The 17663-nt window shown below is 50.2% G+C and overlaps 1 long non-coding RNA gene across 3 annotated transcripts; it reads right to left on the bottom strand.

Annotated features, from left to right (window-relative positions):
• Positions 1 to 9591: 9591 nt before the first annotated feature.
• LOC147652343 (uncharacterized) lies at positions 9592 to 16367 on the bottom strand. 3 transcript variants are annotated; one of them, XR_015289289.1, is made up of 5 exons: positions 16190 to 16367; positions 15844 to 15988; positions 15659 to 15712; positions 11934 to 15555; positions 9592 to 11698 (listed from the first exon to the last, which is right to left on the bottom strand). It is a non-coding gene; the product is annotated as an uncharacterized LOC147652343 (long non-coding RNA). The 3 variants fall into 3 exon arrangements; XR_015289288.1 differs by having other exon boundaries at positions 15659 to 15988; XR_015289290.1 differs by lacking the exons at positions 15659 to 15712; positions 15844 to 15988.
• Between the last annotated feature and the right edge of the window lie 1296 nt (positions 16368 to 17663).

Genomic DNA, 17663 nt, shown 5'->3' with positions numbered 1-17663 from the left:
CATTGTCAGTCCCTATCCCAGCCCCACAGTGATTTCAGCTCTTGGCCCACAAGCTTTATTTCACTGCAAGCTCTTCTTCCGGCTCCAGATGCGTGTTTCTTCAGTGCTGCTGGCTGAAACTTCTCCAGGTACAAGGCGGAGGATCTTCCTCCTGTCTCCAGCTCGGCAACATTTCAGCTCCCACCCTAGGGCCTAGAAGCCCACCCCACAGTCAATGTCCCCGCCCCACTGTGAATTCAGCCGCAGCGCTACAGTGGCTATCAAAGACGCAGGCAAAATCCCTAAGCCGTTTCAGCTCCCCTGCTACGGTCCCATTATTTTGCCCCTACCCATCTTGTTCTATTTTCAGTCACAGGAGCCAGCCCCAACCTCCATATCGCAGGCCTACAGTGATTCCAGCACACAGATCCTACAGTGGCTATGTCATTGTCAGTCCCTATCCCAGCCCCACAGTGATTTCAGCTCTTGGCCCACAAGCTTTATTTCACTGCAAGCTCTTCTTCCGGCTCCAGATGCGTGTTTCTTCAGTGCTGCTGGCTGAAACTTCTCCAGGTACAAGGCGCAGGATCTTCCTCCTGTCTCCAGCTCGGCAACATTTCAGCTCCCACCCTAGGGCCTAGAAGCCCACCCCACAGTCAATGTCCCCGCCCCACTGTGAATTCAGCACCAGCGCTACAGTGCCTATCAAAGACGCAGGCAAAACCCTGGCACTGCCTGCATCTCAGCTCCCATGTTACGGTCCAATTATTTTGCCCCTACCCATCTTGTTCTATTTCCAATCACAGGACCCAGCACCAACACCCGTATCACAGGCCTACAGTGATTCCAGCACACAGGTCCTACAGTGGCAATCCCATTAGCAGTTTCTATCCCAGCCCCACAGTTAATTCAGCACCAGCCCCACAGTGGCTATCAAAGACGCAGGCAAAATCCCTAACCCGAACCCATTTCAGCTCCCCTGCTACGGTCCCATTATTTTGCCCCTACCCATCTTGTTCTATTTCCAGTCCCAGGACCCAGCCCCAACATCCTTATCACAGGCCTACAGTGATTCCAGGACACAGATCCTACAGTGGCTATGTCACTGTCAGTCCCTATCCCAGCCCCACAGTGATTTCAGCTCTTGGCCCACAAGCTTTATTTCACTGCAAGCTCTTCTTCCGGCTCCAGATGCGTGTTTCTTCAGTGCTGCTGGCTGAAACTTCTCCAGGTACAAGGCGCAGGATATTCCTCCTGTCTCCAGCTCGGCAACATTTCAGCTCCCACCCTAGGGCCTAGAAGCCCACCCCACAGTCAATGTCCCCGCCCCACAGTGAATTCAGCACCAGCGCTACAGTGGCTATCAAAGACGCAGGCAAAACCCTGGCACTGCCTGCATCTCAGCTCCCATGTTACGGTCCAATTATTTTGCCCCTACCCATCTTGTTCTATTTCCAGTCACAGGACCCAGCCCCAACATCCATATCACAGGCCTACAGTGATTCCAGCACACAGATCCTACAGTGGCTATGACATTGTCAGTCCCTATCCCAGCCCACAGTGATTTCCGCTCTTGCCCTGGAGAGCCCTTTCCCAGCCCCAGTGATTTCAGCTCTTGGCCCACAAGCTTTATTTCACTGCATGCTCTCTTCTTCCAGCTCCAGATGCGTGTTTCTTCAATGCTGCTGGCTGAAACTTCTCCAGGTACAAGGCGCAGGATCTTCCTCCTGTCTCCAGCTCGGCAACATTTCAGCTCCCACCCTAGGGCCTAGAAGCCCACCCCACAGTCAATGTCCCAGCCCCACTGTGAATTCAGCACCAGCGCTACAGTGGCTATCAAAGACGCAGGCAAAATCCCTAAGCCGTTTCAGCTCCCCTGCTACGGTCCCATTATTTTGCCCCTACCCATCTTGTTCTATTTTCAGTCACAGGACCCAGCCCCAACATCCATATCGCAGGCCTACAGTGATTCCAGCACACAGATCCTACAGTGGCTATGTCACTATCAGTCCCTATCCCAGCCCCACAGTGATTTCAGCTCTAGCCCTGGAGAGCCCTTCCCCGCCCCAGTGATTTCAGCTCTTGGCCCACAAGCTTTATTTCACAGCATGCTCTCTTCTTCCAGCTCCAGATGCGTGTTTCTTCAATGCTTCGGGCTGAAACTTCTCCAGGTACAAGGCGCAGGATATTCCTCCTGTCTCCAGCTCGGCAACATTTCAGCTCCCACCCTAGGGCCTAGAAGCCCACCCAAAAGTCAATGTCCCAGCCCCACTGTGAATTCAGCACCAGCACTACAGTGGCTATCAAAGACGCAGGCAAAACCCCTAACCCGAACCCATTTCAGCTCCCGTGTTACAGTCCCATTATTTTGCCCCTACCCATCCTGTTCTATTTCCAATCACAGGACCCAGCCCCAACATCCATATCCCAGGCCTACAGTGATTCCAGCACACAGATCCTACAGTGGCTATGACATTGTCACTCCCTATCCCAGCCCCACAGTGATTTCAGCTCTTGCCCTGGAGAGCCCTTTCCCAGCCCCAGTGATTTCAGCTCTTGGCCCACAAGCTTTATTTCACTGCATGCTCTCTTCTTCCAGCTCCAGATGCGTGTTTCTTCAATGCTGCTGGCTGAAACTTCTCCAGGTACAAGGCGCAGGATCTTCCTTCTGGCTCCAGCTCGGCAACATTTCAGCTCCCACCCTAGGGCCTAGAAGCCCACCCCACAGTCAATGTCCCCGCCCCACTGTGAATTCAGCACCAGCGCTACAGTGGCTATCAAAGACGCAGGCAAAATCCCTAACCCGAACCCATTTCAGCTCCCCTGCTACGGTCCCATTATTTTGCCCCTACCCATCTTGTTCTATTTCCAGTCCCAGGACCCAGCCCCAACATCCTTATCACAGGCCTACAGTGATTCCAGGACACAGATCCTACAGTGGCTATGTCACTGTCAGTCCCTATCCCAGCCCCACAGTGATTTCAGCTCTTGGCCCACAAGCTTTATTTCACTGCAAGCTCTTCTTCCGGCTCCAGATGCGTGTTTCTTCAGTGCTGCTGGCTGAAACTTCTCCAGGTACAAGGCGCAGGATCTTCCTCCTGTCTCCAGCTCAGCAACATTTCAGCTCCCACCCTAGGGCCTAGAAGCCCACCCCACAGTCAATGTCCCCGCCCCACTGTGAATTCAGCACCAGCGCTACAGTGCCTATCAAAGACGCAGGCAAAACCCTGGCACTGCCTGCATCTCAGCTCCCATGTTACGGTCCCATTATTTTGCCCCTAGCCATCTTGTTCTATTTCCAGTCACAGGACCCAGCCCCAACATCCATATCACAGGCCTACAGTGATTCCAGCACACAGATCCTACAGTGGCTATGTCATTGTCAGTCCCTATCCCAGCCCCACAGTGATTTCACCTCTAGCCCTGGAGAGCCCTTCCCAGCCCCAGTGATTTCAGCTCTTGGCCCACAAGCTTTATTTAACTGCATGCTCTCTTCTTCCAGCTCCAGATGCGTGTTTCTTCAATGCTGCTGGCAGAAACTTCTCCAGGTACAAGGCGCAGGATCTTCCTCCTGTCTCCAGCTTGGCAACATTTCAGCTCCCACCCTAGGGCCTAGAAGCCCACCCCACAGTCAATGTCCCCGCCCCACAGTGAATTCAGCAGCAGCGCTACAGTGGCTATCAAAGACGCAGGCAAAATCCCTAACGCGTTTCAGCTCCCCTGCTACGGTCCCATTATTTTGCCCCTACCCATCTTGTTCTATTTCCAATCACAGGACCCAGCCCCAACATCCATATCACAGGCCTACAGTGATTCCAGCACACAGATCCTACAGTGGCAATCCCATTATCAGTCCCTATCCCAGCCCCACAGTGATTTTAGCACCAGTCCTACAGTGGCTATCAAAGACGCAGGCAAAATCCCTAACGCGTTTCAGCTCCCCTGCTACGGTCCCATTATTTTGCCCCTACCCATCTTGTTCTATTTCCAGTCACAGGACCCAGCCCCAACATCCATATCACAGGCCTACAGTGATTCCAGCACACAGATCCTACAGTGGCTATGTCATTGTCAGTCCCTATCCCAGCCCCACAGTGATTTCAGCTCTAGCCCTGGAGAGCCCTTTCCCAGCCCCAGTGATTTCAGCTCTTGGCCCACAAGCTTTATTTAACTGCATGCTCTCTTCTTCCTGCTCCAGATGCGTGTTTCTTCAATGCTGCTGGCAGAAACTTCTCCAGGTACAAGGCGCAGGATCTTCCTCCTGTCTCCAGCTTGGCGACATTTCAGCTCCCACCCTAGGGCCTAGAAGCCCACCCCACAGTCAATGTCCCCGCCCCACAGTGAATTCAGCACCAGCGCTACAGTGGCTATCAAAGACGCAGGCAAAATCCCTAACGCGTTTCAGCTCCCCTGCTACGGTCCCATTATTTTGCCCCTACCCATCTTGTTCTATTTCCAATCACAGGACCCAGCCCCAACATCCATATCCCAGGCCTACAGTGATTCCAGCACACAGATCCTACAGTGGCAATCCCATTATCAGTCCCTATCCCAGCCCCACAGTGATTTCAGCACCAGTCCTACAGTGGCTATCAAAGACGCAGGCAAAATCCCTAACGCGTTTCAGCTCCCCTGCTACGGTCCCATTATTTTGCCCCTACCCATCTTGTTCTATTTCCAATCACAGGACCCAGCCCCAACATCCATATCACAGGCCTACAGTGATTCCAGCACACAGATCCTACAGTGGCAATCCCATTATCAGTCCCTATCCCAGCCCCACAGTGATTTCAGCTCCAGTCCTACAGTGGCTATCAAAGACGCAGGCAAAATCCCTAACGCGTTTCAGCTCCCCTGCTACGGTCCCATTATTTTGCCCCTAGCCATCTTGTTCTATTTCCAGTCACAGGACCCAGCCCCAACATCCATATCACAGGCCTACAGTGATTCCAGCACACAGATCTTACAGTGGCTATGTCATTGTCAGTCCCTATCCCAGCCCCACACTGATTTCAGCTCTAGCCCTAGAGAGCCCTTCCCAGCCCCAGTGATTTCAGCTCTTGGCCCACAAGCTTTATTTAACTGCATGCTCTCTTCTTCCAGCTCCAGATGCGTGCTTCTTCAATGCTGCTGGCAGAAACTTCTCCAGGTACAAGGCGCAGGATCTTCCTCCTGTCTCCAGCTCAGCAACATTTCAGCTCCCACCCTAGGGCCTAGAAGCCCACCCCACAGTCAATGTCCCCGCCCCACTGTGAATTCAGCACCAGCGCTACAGTGGCTATCAAAGACGCAGGCAAAATCCCTAACGCGTTTCAGCTCCCCTGCTACGGTCCCATTATTTTGCCCTTACCCATCTTGTTCTATTTCCAATCACAGGACCCAGCCCCAACATCCATATCACAGGCCTACAGTGATTCCAGCACACAGATCCTACAGTGGCAATCCCATTATCAGTCCCTATCCCAGCCCCACAGTGATTTCAGCACCAGTCCTACAGTGGCTGTCAAAAACGCAGGCAAAGTCCCGAACCCGAACCCATTTCAGCTAGCGTGTTACAGTCCCATTATTTTGCCCCAACCCATCTTGTTCTATTTCCAATCACAGGACCCAGCCCCAACATCCATATCCCAGGCCTACAGTGATTCCAGCACACAGATCCTACAGTAGCTATGTCATTGTCAGTCCCTATCCCAGCCCCACAGTTATTTCAGCTCTAGCCCTGGAGAGCCCTTCCCTGCCCCAGTGATTTCAGCTCTTGGCCCACAAGCTTTATTTTAGTGCATGCTCTCTTCTTCCAGCTCCAGATGCGTGTTTCTTCAATGCTGCTGGCTAAACTTCTCCAGGTACAAGGCGCAGGATCTTCCTCCTGTCTCCAGCTCAGCAACATTTCAGCTCCCACCCTAGGGCCTAGAAGCCCACCCCACAGTCAATGTCCCAGCCCCACTGTGATTTCAGCCGCAGCGCTACAGTGGCTATCAAAGACGCAGGCAAAACCTTGGCACTACCAGCATTTCAGCTCCCATGTTACGGTGCCATTATTTTGGCCCCTACCCATCTTGTTCTATTTCCAATCACAGGACCCAGCACCAACACCCATACCACAGGCCTACAGTGATTCCAGCACACAGATCCTACAGTGGCAATCCCAGTATCAGTCCCTATCCCAGCCCACATTGATTTCAGCTCTTGCCCTGGAGAGCCCTTTCCCAGCCCCAGTGATTTCAGCTCTTGGCCCACAAGCTTTATTTCACTGCAAGCTCTCTTCTTCCAGCTCCACATCTGCTTCTTTTTCCCCCCTCTCTGCTTGGTGAAGCTGCTCCAGGTTGAGACAAAGGGTCTTTGTTCTTGGTTCCAGCTCTGAGGTTTCACCTCCAGGCTGAGAAATGCCACTCCAACCCCATAGTAATCTTTACTGTATTTACAGCCTGCCCCGTTGTGTACCATTCTATGCTTGCTTCCCACATGTACAGTCACTATGCCCTCAGAACAGTGTTTGCAGCTGTCCCCATCCCAGCCCCAGTGATTCCAGCTTCAGTCCCACAAGCTTTATTTGACTGCCAGCTCTTGTGCGGCACTTCTGCCTCCTCATCTTCCCAGCATTGCCACATCATGCTGCTTTCTGGCTCTCCAGGCAGGATTTCTGTTTTAGCTCTAGCTCTGTGGTTTGAGCTTAGCTCTTGAACCCACATTCCAACCCCAACCTGACCATCCTTACTGGAGGAACAGCTCTTCAAGGCCCTATCCCAGCCCTTACACTGATTTCAGCTCCAGCCATGCAGTTTGCATCCCAGCTCCATATTCCTTATCCCAGCCCCACAACAGTTTTACCCTAAACCCTACCATGTTTCTGTCTGCTCCAGCTCTGCTTCCTCAGTTCCTGCTCTTCAGCTTCCCACTACTGGTGGCTGAAAGCTGCTCCTGCTTCTCACTGCAACCCAGGGCTGTTGATAAGGCCACAAGTCAGTTATTATTGTCACTTCAATGTCTCTAGATATTGCCCTACCCACCCTAATGGGAGCCCAACTTTGGGGACACTTGAAGCCTCTAGCCCAACAGGTACCTTCCCCTTCCCCCTGGGTCTCAGCCCAGCACTTGCCCAAAGGCCCCCCCTCACCCCCCCCAGGCATTACCAGGGGCTGGGAATAGCCATTGGGCCCCTGCTCCCCCATCCCAAAAGGTGCCCTTGGGCTGGTTCTCAGGCCCTGGAGCCCTCCCAGCCCCCAGACCCTCAGACTCTCCTTGGTACCAGCAGACAGGGGCTGCTAATCCCCCAGGCACCTCCTGCAGGCCCTGAGCTGCAGCTCCATCCCCTTCCCCCATGGCATTTATCCAGCTCCAGCCTCAGTATTTCCATTGCCCCACATTGGTTTAGGCATGATTCCAGTGCCAAGGTCTTTATTCCACACCCTGGGGCTTTATGTCTCCACTGGTCCCACAACGGGTGTTTCAGCCCCAGCCCCACAATCTCTACTGAATTAACATCAGCTATCCAGCAAAAAAGCCCCTAAAGTAATTAATTCTAACAATTAATTAAGTTAATTAACGTTTAATTAATAATAAGAAATAATAATGAACTAATTACTCAATAGTTAATTGATTAATAATTAACATATATTTAATTAATATTTAATTAATAATCAATAAATAATAAATATTAGCTAACGAATAAATAATAAATGTTTAATTAATTATTGATAGATATTTTATATTTAATAGTCTTAAATAATAATTAGTAAATAATAAACTTATAAATAATGAATATTTAATTAATGATTAACAAATAGTATTTAATAATAGTAGATAATATTTAATCATTATTTATTAAGACTTAGTTAAACTAATACATATAAGGATAACAATATATCTTGTTAAAAGTAATTATAATAATTTTCTTATTTTAATAGAACGAGCAAAGCAAAGCAATGTAATAAAGAAAACCGTTATTATTTTAAATAAAGTCAAACTAAAATAATAAAAACCAAAAAATCCCAGCTTTATTTCTGATATTTTAAACATTATCTTCAATCCAGAAACTACAAAACAGCTCCTCTGTTCCGTAGAAGCAGTTGCTCGTCTCCCTGTGCCACTCCAGACCCCGCACCCGCCTCCGGCCGCCCGAAAAGCCCAGGACGTGGCAGAAAGCCACGACCGGCCCCGCCGCCCCAGGACACCGCCAGCCCCCAGATGCTGGCCGCGGCAGACGCGGGCATGGCGCCCGACCTCACCGGCGCAGGGCCGCCGCCGCCGCCGCCGCCGCCGCCGCCGCCGCCGCCGCCGCCGCCGCCGCCTCCTCTCTCCCGCTTGCCGCCGCGCCGCCGAACTAACGCCCGCACCCCTCCAGCTCACGCTATTTATAGCCCACGGCCGGCCAGCCCAGCCAATCACAGCCCGAGGCAGCGCCGGGCCCGCCAATCCCAGCCCGCCCGTTCCCGCCGCGCTCGCCTCCGCGATCCCCCGCTGTCCCCTCACGCTCCGCTCCCGCGATCCGCCCCGCTCTCCCCCCTTCTCCCCGTTTCTTTGGGCGAAATTACGGCCGGGACCTGAACGGGGAGCCCCCGCCCACCCTCCCGGGACCCAGCAGCACCTCTCGGGGCTGCGGCAGCTCGGCTCCGCCGGCTCCCAAAGCGACAGCGGCCGGAGCGGCACACCAGCAAAACGGGGGAGCGGGACCGGGCCGCGACTGAGCGGGCTGAGCTTGGCGGGACCGCGCCTGGATTCAAAGGGCAGCTGTGATTGGCCAGAGCGGAGCAAGGCGGGCCGGGATTGGCGGAAGCTTTGAGGCTGCGGCCCATGGGAGCGCGAGGCGCTCAGTTGGGCGGAGCCAGGGGTGCTCGCAGGGTCCGCAGTCGCCCTGAGCCCCGCTCGCCAGACTCCCGTCCCCTTCTCCGGCCCTCGCTATTGCCCAGGTCCCGCCTAAAAGGCCCCCGCAGAGCCTCTATCGGAGCGCCCCAGCGGCACTCGGGGCAGGGGGCGGGGAGGGGCGTAGCCGCCAGCTCGCCCGGGTGTGGTGCCAGCTCGCAAATCTGCGATGGCAGCGCGGAGCAGGGAGCGGCGGTGGGGAGGGCGTACACAGCTCGCTGCGGGCTCTGAGCGCCTCTTCCCTCGCAGCGGTTCCTCTTCTGCGAGGACTTGGACTGCCCGATTAGGTGCTGGCCGAGGTAAACACCTTAGCAAAATACCTAAGTGCCCGCCCCTCTCCTGCTGCGGGTCCGCTGCTCACCGTCCTTCTCCCCGCAGTCCGTCTGTGAAGCTGAAACTGATCTGCCGCCCGTCACTGCTGTTATTCTTAGCCGCCGGCCTGCACGGCCGCCGCTCCTTTTAGCGCCGTGTCCCTGCTCCCGGCCGTGTCACTTTACACACTTAACGCTATTTCACCCCTCCCTGCTATTTACAGACACCGCCCCGCTCACTCCTCCCCAGGCTCGGCAGCCGCGGAACTGCCGTAGCTCCCGCTGCCGCCTCCCCCCCGTCACCCAGCGGAGCGGGGTAGGGCCCCGGTCGGGGCACAGCGGCAGTACCGCTCTGTGCCCACAAGAGCTCAACATAACATAACTGACTCAAAGGCAGCTCACACAAGAAGGGAAAGAGGAAAGAATAAAACATCTGCGGAGCTCAAAAGCAGAAACTTTGTATCCGTGTGCACTGACATCCATGATTTTTTACATTTCCATTTTTTCTTTACATTTGACTTCATCCCCAAGAGTTGTCTAAGAAATAATGTTATTAAATCTTTGTTTCTCTTGGTACACCGTGAGAACTAGGTGTTGCTCTGTATGTGTGGCTTTGGCCACGCTTGTGGACACGTAAAGTCAGTACTTGGAGTCTTCTGGACACATAATGGGCAAAGTGTGTCGGAGGGCCCCAGTGGATAAATTGCTGTTGTGTACATCTGTAGTGGTGCTGAGTTTTCCTTTGGTTAAGGAGACCTTAACCACGTTCACTGTGGGGAAAGCTGATGGACTCCTGACTGCAGGGCTGGGGTGATGGTGCTGCCTTCTGCATGCCTTTCCTTTGTGGACACAAACCAGTGGAAAAGCAAGGCCCTGAAGAAACCAGGATCCTCCTGAGAGGGCCACTCCGTTCCAGCAGCAGTGCTGAACACACTCCCCCTCCTCTCCCAGTCCTGGCCAGCGCTACAGCATGCAGGGGGAGCTGCCTGGGGAAAATGGAATCTTGGCCCTGCTCCACCAGGTACCAACCTCTTCCTCTGCTAGACAATGTGCCTTCACACAAAAGACGAGTCCCCAAAGGATAGGCCTTGCAGGCTCTTGCCTTGGAGTGGGAGCAGCTCCACCCTGCTTTTTTTCTGCTGACTGTGTGAGTGTGCTGCCTCTCCCTGATGAATTAATCTTGATCTGTGGTGTCATAAAATACGCTCTTCTGATTTTATTATATTCATCTAAGGTTGTATTTCTTCTTAACTTTAGATTTCTCGTTAACGTGAGATGAAAGCGGAAATATCTGCTCTGTGTTTTCAAGATGCAGATGGTCCCTGTACAGCTCAGTTTGGGTGTGTGGTTTGCCTCATCTTCTCACAAAAAGATGTTGAAAGGGCAGGAATAGTGAATGAGTTATAATAAGCAAACTACTCCCTGCTGTGAGAGTAAATTAAAAACTTGCAGTATCTTTGTCTAAATTGCAAACTAACCAGTGAATCTTGTACTTTGGAGACTTGAATTAAGGGCTTTATTCTTCCTGTTATTTAAAATCTGATGATGATTCTGATTTCTCTGCTTTTTCATGTCTGTGAGGGACCAATAAGGCTACAGAGTCACAGACTGAGAAGTAGCTGTAATGATTTAAATGACCTAAACCTAAGGAGAGAGTACTGAAGTGTTCAAAAGAGAACCCAAACCTTTCCAGCTGATGAGCTCTGAGGAAATATTAGCTGATCATTCCATTGTGGGTCATTTATTTAAATCAGATCCTGGTGTCTTCTGTACTGTGGCCAGCACTTGTCAGCAGCCATTTAGTGTGATATATTGGTGGCAAACTTCTTGTCAGGATGTTGGTTGACAGCAGCAGTAAAAACTGTTGAACGCAGCAAAGAGATTTAAAAATGCTCAAGTGTTTTTTGTAATGCTTGTCAGGTACCTTTCTGTGGCTGTGTCACACCTAATGGGCTGTAAAGATGTCACTATAAATCAGTGCTGAAAATGGGACTGGGTACTAAATGCAGGGGTATAAGGAAGGGCAGAGAGAAGAGATCCTTGGAAGGCATTTTGGAAAACTGCTGTGAGGCCAGAAGGCCTTCGGTTCATCCCCAGTGATGCCACGGTTGGGTTAGTCCTGCCCAGCAGCGACAATCCAAGTGTTACATGGACAGTTTTTCTCCCAGCTTCTCTGCCCCAGGAGGCCCACTCCCAACAGGAGGAGATGAAAAGAAGCCTGGACTTCTTTTTGAGAAGGAAATTTTAGGAGGCTCTGTGCCAGCTAAATCCCTGGCTCAGCTGAGGGTTCACGGGGCAGCCTGACTTGGATCAGAACCAGCCAAAACCGAGTCCTCATGCCTAAATATGTCCTGCTTCCTGTAGTTTTTCCCTGCCTTGCTCTTTCTGCTGCACATTTCCTCCCTGTTGTTCATTTTCCAGGGACAAGAATTAGTTCCTTCAGCCAGGCAGACTTAGCCTCTGGCAGCATCCAGTACATCCACACCAGTGAGGAGGAAAAGCACACGGATGCCTTCACCTTTTCTGATGAAAAGAAAAGGTCTGATGTCCTGAAAAGTGAAAAAGAAAAAAGAAAAGTGAAAAAGAAAAGAAAAAAGAAAAAGATGAAAAGAAAAGTGTCTGATGGGACAAACGAGGTCAGTCCCAGCCTGACTTTTGCCTGAGTGGGCAGATGTGGCTGTTCCTCCTTCACCTGCTGTGGGATTTCCCACATCCCTCAGGTCAGGAAGGCAGCAAGGCCTGTGCAGGGAACAGGAACAGGGAACACCTGCCCTGTGGGCTCACCAAGAGCTGAGTGCCTGGTTTTCAGCTGCTTGCCAGCTGTTCCTGGAGCTCAGCTTTGATTCAGTGCACTGACAGCGTACTGACGACATCCAGCCCCTGGAGAAATGCCTTTTTCCTGTTTTCTGAAAGAGAAGAAGTCTAGCTGCACATAGAGGGAGAGGGGAAAAACTGAGTGAGAGAGGGAGGGAAAGTGGATGTCCATAAATATCACAGAAAGAGGGAGAATTAATGAGTGGGGAGGGATAAAGAAGTGATCTGGGCTTAGCAGCTCAGACAAGGCTGAAATGAAGAGACCCAAACTGGGGATCGCTGTGCTCTTGCGGTGAAGTCACACTCTTGGAAGGCTGAATTCGGCAAGGGAAGCTTTTCTTCCTGTCCCAGGTGAGCCAGACATTTGACATCACCATAAACCCCGTGGATGACTCCTTGCCCATCGTGCAAATCTTTGGGATGACAGTTCAGGAAGGGGTGAGAAAAACCATCATGGAGTTTGAGCTCAAAGCGACAGATGCTGACACAGAGGTAAGGCAGGACCACCCCCAGCCTCCTTGCTCCCCTCTTGTGCTGCACACCTGGGCTTGTGTTTAAAGACTTAACGCTGAATTTATGCTCAGCATGGATGGAAATGGCACTTCCTCTTCTTCCTGGGTCTGGCCAGAGGCTGAGCTGTCTAACATTGGCTCTATCTCACTGCTGTTTCCCCTGCAGCAAGAGATCTGGCTGCCTGAGCCAAAATCCTGCCCCAAAGGTTTTTGCCCTGGCAGAAGTAGCAAGGGACACACTGCCCGGAATGGCTGCAGGACTGGGGGCTGCTCTAGTGTTCGTGGAGCAGGCACAGGGGTGGGTGGGAGCTGTCTCAGATCAGCTGAAGCAGGAATTCGGTGGGATGTGCCTTGTTTTATAGGGAGACACCTACAAAACAAAATCTCTTGAGAGAGGGACAAGGACAGGGCGGGGCTCAGGGAGAACCAAACCAGGAATGTTCTGTGCTAACCCTTGTGTTGGGAACACCAACACAGGGGAGCTGCCTGGCCAGAATCCCTGTCCAGCTCTCCTGAGCTGGAAGGGCAGTGTCCTGAGGTTGTGTCCCCAGCTTTGCCCCTCCATGTCCGGGCACAGGTGGAGTCCCTGATGTTCGGGGCGGTGCAGCCGCCCCGGCACGGGCTGATGGAGCACAGCGGCCGCAGGCAGCGTCCTCTGCAGGCCACCACCTTCACCACGGATGACATCTACCAGAAGCGCGGCAGCTACAGCCACCGCGGCGGCAGCGCGCTCAGGGACCGCTTCACCCTCACCGTCTCCGACGGCACCAGCCCCCTCTTCGTGGTGCAGGAGGGAGGGAAGAAGGTCGGGGAGGAGAAGGGATGGGAGGGGGCCTTGGGAGCTCACAGGGAGCTGCCTCCTCTCGGGGCAGGGGGGACTGAGATGCTGACTGAATGTTCTCAGTCACGTCTTTGCTTCTTCCCCTCCCTGCAAACTCTGCCCTTGGTGCCAGCAGAGCCGAAGGGAGCTGAGCTGGTGACGTGGTGGCTGAGGCTCTGACTCGCACAGTAAGCCCCGTGTCTCTGAACTGTTGTCAGGTGTGGCCCACATCATGTTTAAGGTGGAGATCATGTCCAACGAAGACTGGGAGTGGCACGAGTCCTTTTCTCTGGTGCTGGGCCCAGATGATCCTGTGGAAGCAGGACCTAGGGACCTGCTGATTCAAGGCTGAAGTGAACCTTTAAGAAATGAGGAACAGGTTGGGTATGGAATTATCAGAGCGCAGCACAACTCGCTGCCTGTTGGGGAGGATGAAATAGGGAAACCTTATGAATGTGATTGTTTGGCAGAACATTCTGAAAAAAGAAGGCTAGAATCGAAGTAGAAATGAAAGCCTGCTTTGAGTCATAAGATACAGAGTACTGGTTACTATATGACCAGAGAACAATAGCCTAGCCAGCTAAAGGAGAATCCCTGCTGATAAAACAATGCCCTTCTGCTGACAGAAAGCCCAAAGGCCAAGAAGCAAGGAAAGAACTTTTAAAGCTTGTAGAGCCTCAAATGCAACACTGTATGTAAAATCTTTAGTGGGTGTATCTCACAGTGATTGGATACTGGGAATTAGAATATTCACTATAGAAAAAGATACATTGGATTGTGACAAGAACTTTGCTCTCTTAGCTTTTCACTCTTAAACCTCTCTCTCTTAACCCCTCTCTTACCTCTTAACCCCTCTCTTACCTCTTGGCTCTTCTCTCTTACCCCTTTACTCCTCTCTCAGCTCCCCTCTCCCCCTCTCTTACCTCTTCCACTCTTCCCCTCTCTTACTCTTACCCTCTTGGTTTTTCCCCTCCTACCCCTTTCTTGTCTCCCCCCTCTCCTAAGCCTCCCTGGTTTCCCCCGCTCTCCCTCTGTTCCTCTTACTCCCTCGCTCCCCTTTTCCAACCTCTCCTTCCCTGCTCTCCCTGCTCTCTCCCCTCCCCTGGACCATGTGGACGCCGAGGCTGGTGGTGGACAAAGGTCTCCCCTCTCTTTACCCTTATAATAAATTGTTTATACCTGAACAGCTTGACCCTAGAGAAGTCTCTTACCGCAAGTGAGCATTTTACACAGCAATATCTAAGCAATGATTTCTAAACATTTATCCAAGCTTAAACAGCTTATTCCTAATTATCTAAGTATAACCTAATTAATCCTAATTAATTAACCTAATTAACCTAATTAACCTAATTAATCCTAATTATAACCTTTATAACCAGCGCTCGCCTGCCCCTGCAATACACAGGCACAGGGAGGGCGCTGCAGTTATTTACACAACAGAACAAGTAACATACCAAATTAAACACCCAGCACTATACCTCACTTTTGGAAACAAAACCTGGGCAGACACTTTAGTGTGCAAAACCCCTGTAAGAATAAAACCTGCTTTAAATATCTTAGGCATCAAGCCACAGACACGCCTATGAAATTCAGTGCAGCAGTGACAAAAAAAGGAATTATTTCCTTAACCTGTGAATAATCACCTCTAAGATTCTGTGATGCAGTTGCCACTGCACACAGCCACAAGCCGCCTTTTTATTAACAGGCAAAAGAACAAAGACAATCCCAATTTCTCCCTTCTTGTCTACAAAGAAACAGAGAAGGGAGAGATGCTTCTCAGAGGAGCATGGTAAAAAGACACATGGTGTAGAATATGGAACAGCTGGTGGTTCAGCATCTCTTCCACTGCAAGATCTAGGGGATATCTGATGATACCTTGGAGGCAGGAGTCACAAAAACTGCCGGAGAGGGAAGAGAAAGGAGCTCAACGCTATCTGCTCTTAGGTTTTAGCACTGTGACCTTTACCTTAACTTACAGTTATGTGTTTCTAACAGTGTAAATCCCTTTTGTTTTGATTTTAACAGAGTACAAGAATTCAGTGATGAAGTAACAGTGGCATACAGCCTTTAATTTCCCCTGGTCCTCTCACCCAGCAATGAGGTCTCACAACAACAATACAACAATAAATAGTTATAGAAGGTAACTCACTGTGCTGAAGAGTTCTTCAGAAGGATGGGAGCCACAATTGAGGCAGATCCTTGGACAGACAAGCCAGAGGTGTTTAGGCCTCGTGTTTCCTCCTTACCCCAGAACCAGCCTCTAAAGGGGAACACAAAGTTCACAGGCTTGTATTTGGAATTAATGCCATATAAAGAACAAAACATCCTAAAAAAGCTACATATCATACAAATAAACCAGCTACCTTCTTTATGCCGCTTTTCTGTGGAGCCACAACTTCACGGAAGTAGATCTTGTTCTATCAATACAATGTTTTATTATTGATGGGCTTGTTGAAATCAGAGGGAACTCCAAGCACCCAGATATTCACAGCAGGCAAACATCTCTCTGAATACAACTGAAAAGGCCAGAAGGGCTGCTCCATGTTACCTCTGATAGCCATGTTTGTCTCTAGAGTACATCAGATGATCAATGCACGGCCTTGAAGCTATTTTTTTTCCCCCTGTGTTCCTCCTTTCCATCCTTCTGCGTAGCCTTGTAGCAGATAAATCTGTTCAATAAAGGGCCCAGCTGACTGTGAGCAGAAGGCAAAGCAGAGGATTTGTCAGCATGAAAACCCACACTGCAAAGATGAACGAGCATCAGGGGCAGTTAAAAATCTGCTAGAAATTAGTGCTAATGTCACACTACCCTCTCTTCCCTGTTTTCCATATCCAAAAGGAAAGGAAGTTGTGTGTGAGCCAGAAAAGCTAAAAGGGTCGGGCAATGTGCTCACCTGCCATCCCACACAGCTCGGTGTGACTTAATGCACCAAACACAAGGGAATCGTTTCCAGCTGGGCAATAGACACCACGAAGCACACAGGTTTTCAGTGCTGTCAGCAGCTGCAAGGGGAGGATTGCCTCCGAGAAACATACCAAAACAATGAAAATTAAAAAAAAAAACAGATTAGCATCTATTTCCATCACACATGTTTAAATTTATATACTATATTCATTTATATATGACATGCAATATATAAAGTATCAAAATATATTATTTTAACATGTATACGTATGTTATTATATATTAAATATATTATATACATTTTAATTACATATATTTATTATAAATATAATACATATATTAAAATCAATATATATAATATATATTAAATACAAATCTGTTTGTATATATTGGCATTACTTATATATCTTTACTTTTCTGGTTGCACATATGTCTATATCTTTATATATTTAATATACATTTCTATGTTTTTTATTTTTGTTGTATTTATTTAAAAGCCCCAAAGCTAACCTAATAAAAACCAAACAGTCCCTTTATATTAAACGGTATTTAAAAATATTTTAATACATATTTTTTATCATATTTATATACCTTGTTGATATACATAACACATAACATATCCTAAAATATATCATATTACCATTTATATATACAGAAATCATATTATAGATTATAAATCAATATATATGTATATATTTCTATTACTTATTTTTACGCCTACATATATATATGTCTATATATATATATTTCTCTATACCTTTATATATTCAGTCTTTAAATATTTTATTTATTTTTATTTTTTTTATTTATTTAAAAGCCCTGCCTCTAACTAAATAAAAACCAAGCATCCCCTTTATCTTCAATATTTTTTAATACCTATTTTGATCATCTTTATACTTACAGGTATATACTCGGTTGATAACCTGCCCCCGCCCCGCCCGCCGCTCTCACCGTTCCGGCACACAGAGCAGCCGCCTCCTCGGGCTGCTTCGGTCCCAGAGCCGGGGAGCGACCGTTCGGTCCCGATGCCATTGGGGTTTCCGCCATTTTCCCGGGCCGTGGGGGAGAGAACGGAGTGAGAGGAGCGGTGGCAAGGTACGGGTCATTGCAAGTGCCAGAAGCCCCAGAACGCGGCCGCGGCAAGGACCCCGGCAGAGAGAGGCGTCTTCACCGCTGCCTGTCGGCGCCTGACTGGCTCGTGCCCGGCCCCGGCACCGCCGAGCGCACAGCCCGTGTCCGCATGGCCGGAAAAGCCGCGGAAAATTGCGCCAGAGCGGCATCGGTGCCAGGGTGTTTGTCAGGCAGTCGAGCGCACGCACCCACCGCCCGGGGTCCTTCCATTTTCCCGCCTTTTTGGCCACCATCCTTGGAAGGTCAAGCCGGCCATGACTGGGGAGCCATCTTGTGCGTGGCGTGACATCACTTCCGCCCTTCCTCGCTGCCATCTTTGTTGTGGCTGAAGC

This window comes from Cyanistes caeruleus, chromosome 7 (assembly GCF_971803275.1).
Source record: "Cyanistes caeruleus chromosome 7, bCyaCae1.hap1.1, whole genome shotgun sequence".
NCBI lineage: Eukaryota > Metazoa > Chordata > Aves > Passeriformes > Paridae > Cyanistes > Cyanistes caeruleus.
This window is presented reverse-complemented; position numbering and strand designations above follow the sequence as displayed.